The 9,414-nt window shown below is 45.3% G+C and overlaps 1 protein-coding gene across 3 annotated transcripts in view; it reads left to right on the top strand.

The window, feature by feature from the left end:
* Window positions 1-2,294: 2,294 nt before the first annotated feature.
* Window positions 2,295-9,414, top strand: part of LOC118006539 (disabled homolog 2) — a 49,362-nt gene continuing 42,242 nt past the window's right edge. Inside the window, exon 1 of one of the 3 annotated variants that reach the window (XM_034999241.1) lies at window positions 2,295-2,464. The gene's annotated coding sequence lies outside the window, so the exon portion shown is untranslated. Of the gene's footprint in view, window positions 2,729-9,414 lie in introns of all 3 variants that reach the window. The other 2 variants (XM_034999237.1, XM_034999233.1) reach the window with 2 other exon arrangements.

Genomic DNA, 9,414 nt, shown 5'->3' with positions numbered 1-9,414 from the left:
ACATAGGATAGCTCGCACAGGCAGAGTTGCTGTGGAAGCACATTCCAGGAAAATCTTAAGAGATTACTTTAATAATAAACCATGCATTCTTCAGCAAACCATCACGGGATTAACTACCCTTTTCCTGGGCTGGGAACACAGTCGTCAGTTTTTTTTTGTTGTTTTTTTGTGTGTTTTTTTTTCCTTCCTCACAGGCAGGTTTTGTGCAAGAGAAAGTCATGCAAGGACCATAGTTTTTCAAACATTGCATTGAATTTTCCTCACCTTAATGTGCTAAACATTAATTTCAATTGTGATAAGAAAAGACCGCTTAGGCAGGGTTAATGTCTGGGTGGGATTGGGTGTGATTCTCCAACTGCAATGATGTTCACTTTAGACCTCCTGAAAAGTGAATGACTTCTATGGGACAGGAAACTGTGTTCCATCAGAGATAAAAAGAGTTAAATTTCTTTTCATGCTTTTTTTTTTTTTTTCTTAATGTGAGCAGGACACTGAATTACTGCCAGAAGCAATATCAGCACCCTAGAGATATAAAAACACTCTTCAAATCAGAGTTCTCCGCTGTCGACTCTTAAGATTTCTGTGTAAAATGACAGAGCTGTCTATTTTAAGCTGTATGTGTGAGCCCACTGCTCATAAATGGACTGTTTTCATCAAAGTCTTCCCTTGAAACTCCAGCTCATTGCAGATGAAATCATTTTCTCCCTCTGGCTCCTTAGATATATCCCTTCCATGTGGTAGAGCAAACATATGTTAACATTTCTAGTAACAGTCTTTTGATTAAAAAATAAATAGGTTTGGGTGGTCACTTCTGAGGTGAGAAAATATTACCTATTGAGGTTAAAAGAGAAACCCCCTTTTTTTTCCCCAAATTGCCAATGCCTCTATTTGCCTGAAATGAGCTGTCATTTGTCCAGCTTTTCAGCCTTTGGAAGTGCAACCATCCTTCTGGACTCCTGGGTCTTAGAATTAAAGCAGTATGTCCTAAAATGTACCAGAATTAAAGTTCTCTGCATAAATGTTATAAATACTGTCCTAAGATTAAAGTCTACATACCTCTTATCATTCACAGGAAGTCTTTTTTTTTTTTGATAATAGCAAATTACCTCAGAGGAACATTGAAAACTGTCAGCACCACTGTCCCCACCCCAGCACCCTCAGGTGTGAGGGGATGAGACAGGTGGCAGAAATCGGAGAGGCCAGGAGAGGTGGCACTCTCCATCACAGGGTTGTGCTACTCTGCGCCCCCGGCTCCCAGGCAGTCCCAAGCCTGACCTACTTGAGAGCGGGGACTGCCACTCACACTGAGCTGCCCCAAATTACACAGCGGCTTTGCAGTTGGGCTAGGCTTAGGACCACAAAATGCATCCTTGGTGTCCCATGAGCCTGATTTGAACCCTCCGTTTCCAGAGGTAAAATGCAAATCTGCTGTGTGTTGCTTACTCAATAAAATCAATAACCCCTTCTCATCCAAGTCATAATTTGGCATGTTCACATTTAGTACACACTGTCTCCAACTTCAAAAAAATAAAAAATAAAAGGAACATAGACATGCTTTTCGCAAAGTAATTTCAAAATTCTTTAAAAGGGACAGAGTTTCTGGGGATATTGTACAATCGTTCATGATTTTAAAATATGGAGAAAATGAATTCCCAGTTTGTGAAGGTTCACGAAGCTGTGCTATGGAGTGCCTTCTGCTGAGCCCTGCGTGTCAATATGTTCAAATATTTTATTTCTCATGTTGCCTATTTCTCCTAGAGGTGGAGGCAACACTGTGGAAATCAGTGTACCTAGTCGTGTTGTGTGTCTACACAGGGATGTACATACCGGAAGGGAAGTCAGTACATAATCTTTGTACCAGAGGCACGGCTTATTTCGATAGGTTATATAGGGGTGAACGTTTTTGTTTACATCGATTTCAGAGTATTGTTTTCTATCTGTCTATCAGGATTTTATTTCTTCCATAAATACAGTATGTTTTACCTGTACACACACAGAGTTCCCACCAAGTTAAGTGCACCCGCATGAGCAACGCCTGCAAAGGGGCAATCCCACTTTCCCCTGGAGAAACAGCAGATCCGAGCTGGGATCCGTTGCCTCTTGCCAGAAAAGTCAGGAGTGAAGGCAGCCCTTTGTTCCGAGGGCCCCAACGGGTTGGGATGACTTTCGTGTGCCACATCACTGAAGTGGCAATCCGGGGAAGGAATTTGTGAAATGAAGGTCGGGTGGATCCCACCCCTTTCCTGCGGAGTTTCCCTTTCCTGTCCTTATTTGCCCCCTCCCCTGCCCCGCGTCCCCAGCTCGCGGCGGCCGGGGCTCCGACCGGCACCGTCCCTCGTCCCTCCTCCGCGGGGCCGGCGGCCGGGGTGGGGGGAACCCGGCCCTGCGATCGCCCCCCGCTGGCGGGGCTCGCGAGCGAGGGGAGCCGGGCGCTCTGCGTGGCTGCGGCCCGGGTTAATAAACAGTTAAGTTTGGAAGACTCGGCAGACACGTTGAGGGGGAGTTACCAAGCCCAGGCAGCAAAAACATCCCGGCGCATTCCTGGGGAGTCCTCGGCTGCCAGCATCTGATTAGAACCATATCTCGCCGGGAGTGGCCGCGCGGCTCCGAGGCTCCCCGGCTCCCCGGCCGGCGGCTATTTAAGCGCGGCCCGCCGTGTCGGCTGCGCGGCAGCCTGGAGGCTCGGCGGCGGGAAGTCATGCTCGCTTCGCGGAGGCGCTAGCTAGCCGTGAGTCGCTTTCCCGTCCTTCCTCCCCTTGGCTCCATTTTTCGCCATCTCCTCCCCTCTTGGCTTTTTCCCCCTTGGGGTGCAGCGCTGGGACCCGGGCGGGGGGCGCGAATCTTAGAAAGGAGACTGTACTTGGGGAAACCGCGGCTTTGTGGCCTGACATCCGAGGAAGGCTTCCAGGGACTGCATTTACCTCTGGGGTCGGCGGCAGATGTCCAGCTTGTGACATTTCACAAGCGCCTCCCTTTGTGTGTGTGTGTGTGTGTGCGCGCGCGCGCGCGCGCGCACGCTTGTTTAAAAGCTCTGCGGGCGACCCTGGTAGGACGCTGGTGTGGCTGCTGACCGCCTAATTAACTCCTCCAGGGGTGTTTATTTTTGCCGTGTGACAAAGGCTGGGGACCCGGTTTGTGCCCCTGAGAAGCCTTGTTCCTGATGACTGACAACATGTGGCATGAAAATGTGAACTTTGTCTTACACCCGCATTCTTAAAAAAGTATCTGCCCAAGAGACTGAACAAACTTGTCTTAAATCCCTGGAGCGTTTAAAAGGTGTTGGCCTGCTCGCTCTAAACTGGGTGGAAAGATTAAGTGAGAATTCTAGAAAAGGGGGGGAAAAATGAATGGGTTAAAACCATGGAGCCCCAGTCAGCATAGCGGTTTTCATAGCATAGAGCTGACTCTGTTATTCGTCTCTGCTTCCTTTCCTCTTGCTTGACTCAATTCCTAGCCTGGAATTCGGTCCCCCGTCAATGTCAGCAGGGAGCTGTTTGAGTCCAAAGGGAAATTTAACTGGATTAAAAGCACTTAAAGAATCTGGATGTTATCTCCACACCCTTAACCACCCTCCCCCCGCCCCACCTTTTCCTCTTTCTTTTTAGTTTGTGTTTGGAAGGAAGACAGGCACTCTTGTAAAATGAGAAGAGCAGCAATAAGCTTCCAGACACATGGAAAGACTTAAAAATTATGGAGGGGAGACTTCATGAATAGTAAATGTTATTACACTCTAAAGTGACTTAATGAAAAAAATTTCTGGCCCTAATCAGGCAAAGCAGGGGAGTGGGGGAGAAGGAGGTAAGACAGAAGTAACTCAAACAGAAGTAATGGTTGAAGAAAGAAGGCAGCTACAAAAATGCCTTCAAAATGTCTGATAAGGGAGCACCTGGGTGGCTCAGTTGGTTAAGCGACTGCCTTCGGCTCAGGTCATGATCCTGGAGTCCCAGGATTCCAGGATCGAGTCCCGCATCGGGCTCCCTGCTCGGCAGGGAGTCTGCTTCTCCCTCTGACCCTCCTCCCTCTCATGCTCTCTGTCTCTCATTCTCTCTCTCTCAAATAAATAAATAAAATCTTTAAAAAAATGTCTGATAAGGCTCTCGGAATGGCTTTGATGGGATATAGAATTGATCTTCCTTACAGGCTTGAGGTTAGCTCCCCGCACAGGAGCATCTACTGGCTGTTGGGGAGGGAGGAACTAGCTGGGAATGGGGGAGCATTGCAGCTACCAAATGGCTTATCTCCCGGGTCTATAACAACTCCATGCGTGCTTCTTACACCCACAGTCAGACCATGATTAGGCTGCTTTTCCCCTGGCCTGGTGCCCCTCCCACCCCAGGTTCTGTCTCTCTCTCCTTGAAGGGAAACAGGCCTCAATGACACCGTAGGAAAGTTTATTGTCTTGAGAATTCAGAAGCATTTGGGACTGAGCTCTCTTTAACCTTTGGGGGAAGGACCTTTTCGGTGCCACCCTTCATACAACACGGAGTGTGCGATGTGGACAGTCTGCTGGAGAAAGCACGGAGGAGCTCTAGTAGCCTTTTCCAATGTGTATTTCCGGGACTGATTACTTCTAAATTCCTCATCAGTCTGCCCCTGAGGCAGACTGGATTCTTTTCCCTGTTGGTGAATAACTTAACTTCCCCTTTCCCTGCCCACTCTTTGCTCTGTCCCTTCTTATCCAAACAACTGCCCTGGAAACCAGTTCTTCTTTAAGCTATACCCTCCTACACATTTTTACTGGATGACCAGAACCAATTGATCTTAGTGGAATGTCCTCCGCCTTTGAATCATGACACCTATCTTTTTTTTTTTTTTTAAATTTTGTTTATTCATTTGAGATACAGAGAGAGAGAGAGCATGAGCAGGGAGAGAGGAAGAGGGAGAGGGAGAAGCAGGATCGATCCCAGGACCCTGGGATCATGACCTGAGCCGAAGGCAGACGCTTAACCGACTGAGCCACCCAGGCTCCCCCATGACACCTATCTTGTTGGCATTCTGGTTTTGGACACAATTGGATCTTTACCTGAGGATGCTAGGAGAGGGAAGGGAGCCGTGCATGGCACTTGTTAAAAGCCTTATCTAATCTTTTGAGGGAAAGTCTGCATTTCCACTCAAGACTTTTGACAGTTTTAGATTCAACTAAAAGTCCAAATTCCTGTGCATTAGGTTTTTCTCTTGTCTTACTCAAAAGGTTGACTGGATCTTAGTCACCTTGTTTGGATTGAGGGAATTTCTTTTAAGACACTTGTTGGCATGAAGGTGGTACAGGGACTTCTAGAAACTTCTGACCAGATGGTTGGAGGTGATATTTATTGGCCTGCTTGGCCATGCCTCAATTATCTGAAGATTGAGAGAGCAGGAAGACATATCCCTTGCTGGGTGTCTCCTGGCCAGCAGGAGGCTTTGTGGATACATGGGCTCTCGGTGGCACAGCAAGTATATGCTGCTTCATTTCTAGTTCTACGGTGAGCCTAAGCTTGCTACCATTGATATTTTTTATCTGAATGGTTTTGAAGGCATCATGTGTTTCTGTCCCTCAATCTTTCCTGCCTTGGAGATTTAATTGATGCTTTTCTCAAAGACAAGTGAAGATGCTGAAACGCTCGAGCAGGCTGCTGAAGACTGAGCTCTCCCATGTGTCCACTTGCCCTCATGGGCATCCGAACATGCCTCCCCCCCATGGAAAGGCTTGAGAGCAGATTGGCGGGGGAGTGTCCCTTAACAGACCGAACATGTCAGGTTTTCTGTCCTCCTCAAGGAATCAAAACGAGACATACACTGGCAATAAGAAACACCTGAGTAATAGGGTGTGGCATTTTAAAATTCTCCCCGGTGCTGCGTGTACTTCTAAAGTTGAAGCCATGCCACTGAATTGCACAGAGGTGGGCCAAAGTCCCCTCTAGGTGAGCTAGCTGCGACAGCAGTTCGCTGTGCTTCACAGACACCTCACTCACGGTAACGTAGCCTGACTGCATCGTGTGAATCAGAGAGGGGGCCATCAGTCTCCTCTTCTACAAAAACCATGCTTATTTTTGATGAAGGGAACAGGTGATGCCGAGGATGGACACAAAGGGCTAGAATTCATGCCAGTTCCTGCCTCCCACCTGGGACAACCAGGTAGTGGGGTGAGTCCTACCGCCTTGACTCAAATCCCAGCTAGACCACTGTTGCTTACGTGACCTCGGGCAAATTGCGTAACCCCTCTGTTCTTAAGCTTCCTTATCTGGAGAGAATAAGAGTACCTAGCCCAAGTTTGTTGGGGAGATTGTTAATCTAATATGCTTAGAATACTCTGTTCTCTCTGACCTAGAAATGTAGGTGTTTTGTTTTATTTTTGCCCCCTGAACAACTGAATTATGTGTCTTTGTGAAAACTGAAGGCAGAGTTGAGAATTTCTTCATCAAAATTGGGCACTGCTCATCTACCTGAAAACTGCTAATCATTCAAGCACTTAGTATTAACAACGCCAGGGTGTTTGCTGTGCTCACGCTAGAACAGACAAGGAGTTACTCTGTGTTCTCCTCCTGGAAGCCTGTAGTTTGCTTTGGTCAAGCTGACCTCCTCTGGTCTCACTGAAGTCTCCACCCCCTCTCCTCCGCTCTACGGAGTGGGAGCCATTCTTCCCCAAGTCAGCATTATAGTAGAAGGAAGTGGGAAAGGAGGGACCACCCATACTAAACTGAGTGACTGGGCTAGAAATAAAGTCTTCCAAGTGCGTGCGGCCCCGTCCTATGCTTGCCCACGTAGCTGGGCAGGTTGCCATGGTTACTCCCCTTCCCGCATCCTTCTACACTGGAAGGAAGCCTGCCACTCTAGAGTGAGCAAAATCTGAACAAATTGCTTCCTGATCTAAAAATGGAAGTTACTTTTTTATTGAGATAGAATCTCCTGTCTACCTACCTCATCCTTTTCCTCTTCTCAACTTATTTTAATCTTAACACTCAATTGTCTAACTCTTGCTATTTCTTAGAACATGAAGGCTTATGAAATTTCAGGAACACAGAAGCTATTACCTCAATATTAAAGAAGCCTGGCAGCTTTTCTCTGCTACTGTAACTTATACGAGCTAGCTAGAGGCAAGTGACCTTTAACTGCCTTAAACCAGTAAGAAATCTGAGTGAACCCAGCAGGCTGAGTGTTCAGCTGTAAGGAAGTTACCAGAATGTATGGTGATTAACATAACAATAAAAAATTTAAAAAAAAAAGAATGCAGGAGGGCTGTCACTTAAATTTTCAGGTAACCACAGAGTAAGGGAGCAGGTAGAATAGAACAATCCTGGAAAAGTGAGATTTAAAACACTGTTCAGGGGCGCCTGGGTGGCGTCTGCCTTCAGCTCAGGTCATGATCCCAGAGTCTTGGGATGGAGCCCCGCATTGGGGTCCCTTGCTTCTCCCTCTCCCCCTTCCCCTGCTTGTGTTTCCTCTCTCGCTGTGTCTCTCTCTGTCAAATAAATAAATAAAATCTTTAAAAAAAAATACTGTTCCACCTGGAATAAATTTGGGGGAGGGATATGTGGTTTCACATTTTCTCTGGGTAAAAAGCTACCCTATTTCTCCCTGATGCACAGTGTTTCTCTGAAATAGACTGAAATCTTTATGTGACAGACGAAACACATAAGCTCTCATTTCACAATCAAATTCATTCAGTCTTTCAAGACTGGACACTTAGTTACTTTCAGGTGTATTTCACAGCTAGAGAGAATTCATCTAAAATAGTGGTTCTCAGAGTGTGGTCCCCAGACTAGCAACACTGGCATCATCTGGGAACTTGTTAGAAATGCAAATTCTTGGTCCCCATCTTAGATCCACTGAGCCAAACTCCAGCAGTGGGGCTCATCCAGCTGTATTTCAACAAGCCCGCCACATGATCTAAGAGTAGCTTTCACAATTCATTTGTTTTATAATTCAGTTGTTCAGTGGAAAGCATAACAAAATACGTACGTTCCTACAGTCATGGAAATAATAAAGCAAAGCATTTAAACATAGCTCAGTTTAACTGGATCTTAGGATGCAAAAGATGAAAAAGCACAGACCTTGACATTTTTCCTACTATCTCAAGTATTGTTTTCTTGATCCAAGGAAAACCGATATACTCCTTATTTTGTATTATCACCTTACTTCCAAATCCTTTCTCCTCTTTTGGGTTTTTTAAGAGCTTAATTAATCTCCATTTATTAGGAGACTGTCCCAGTTACTTCTTTTAAAAAAGATTCTAGTAAACTAGAACCCATGAACCAGATGGTTTTCTCTAACCTATAAAACTTTTTATTTTGTTTTTCATGCAATGCCCAGAGTGCAGTTGAAGCCTTCTCCTTATTGGTAAATGAATCTACTACACTTGGTTCTTATAGAGCTTTATGGTTTATAAAGTACCATTCCATTCTCCCATTTATCTTTCACTTTAAATAACTGAAGATGGAAAAATATCTCCATTTTTTAGCTCAAACATGATCATTACATATCAGCTTGCTCAAGGTCATGTCATTAGATGGGAGAGCCAGGATTCAAGCATGAATCTTTATGATTTGAATCTTGGTGTTTATCTGAGTATTTAGTAAGTACCTATTATGTGGATTATGTAGCTAGCCTGGCAATGGAAGAACGCCTAGTGAGTGGAATCTAGAAGAAAGTCTACATCACGTGAAACAAAGAATGTAGACTCTGGACCTGCATTGGGATGACAGCTCTGCCATTTCTTAGGCATGCTGCTCAATGTCCCTGACCCTTAATTGCCTCACACACCTTGCAAAATATTCCCAAGAATGGCTGATGTTAATCAGAGACTGATGTTTAGCAGAGATCACACCTTAGACTGAAAAATACAAGGGTGTGATCCAGAATTAGAGAATTGGAATTCTGGTTTCGAGGAGGTGACATAGGTTAGTGGTTAAGAGCTTAGACTCTTACCTGCAAATGACTGTGTCCACAACTCACTTTGCCATTTAAGACAAGAGATACCGTGTCTGAGCTTCATTTTCTCCATCAGTAAAATGAGTTGCCTCCAAGTTAAAGTTAAGGGTGAAACCATAAAAAAATGCTTTCTCTTTCTCAGAGCTGCTCCTTCAGAAATGCACCTGCTTTAGAACTACAATTCTCAATGTAACAATTAGTCTGATATTTGGAAAAGGCTCTTGCTTTAATTGTTTGTGAGCTTTCAGCAAGCTGAAATCTAGAGAGGAACACATTTCAGCTGAAAAATTAGAAGACCTTCTTTCTTGCACACCTTGAAACTATTAAATGTGAGGGTCAAGCAGGAGAATGTGGCAATGCTTCATAAACCAGTACAGGCCCACAAATATTAACTCTTAAAGTACCACTTAAATCTCGTCTGGGCAGGACAATTCAGTCCTCCTAAGATCTAGAGTTAATCCCTACTCAAAGAACTGGAAAGTGATGAAAGCTTCACTAAATGTG

The sequence above is a fragment of the Mirounga leonina genome, unplaced genomic scaffold (genome assembly GCF_011800145.1).
Source record: "Mirounga leonina isolate KUSES-001 unplaced genomic scaffold, KU_Mleo_1.0 Mir_97, whole genome shotgun sequence".
NCBI classification, from domain to species: domain Eukaryota; kingdom Metazoa; phylum Chordata; class Mammalia; order Carnivora; family Phocidae; genus Mirounga; species Mirounga leonina.
This window is presented reverse-complemented; position numbering and strand designations above follow the sequence as displayed.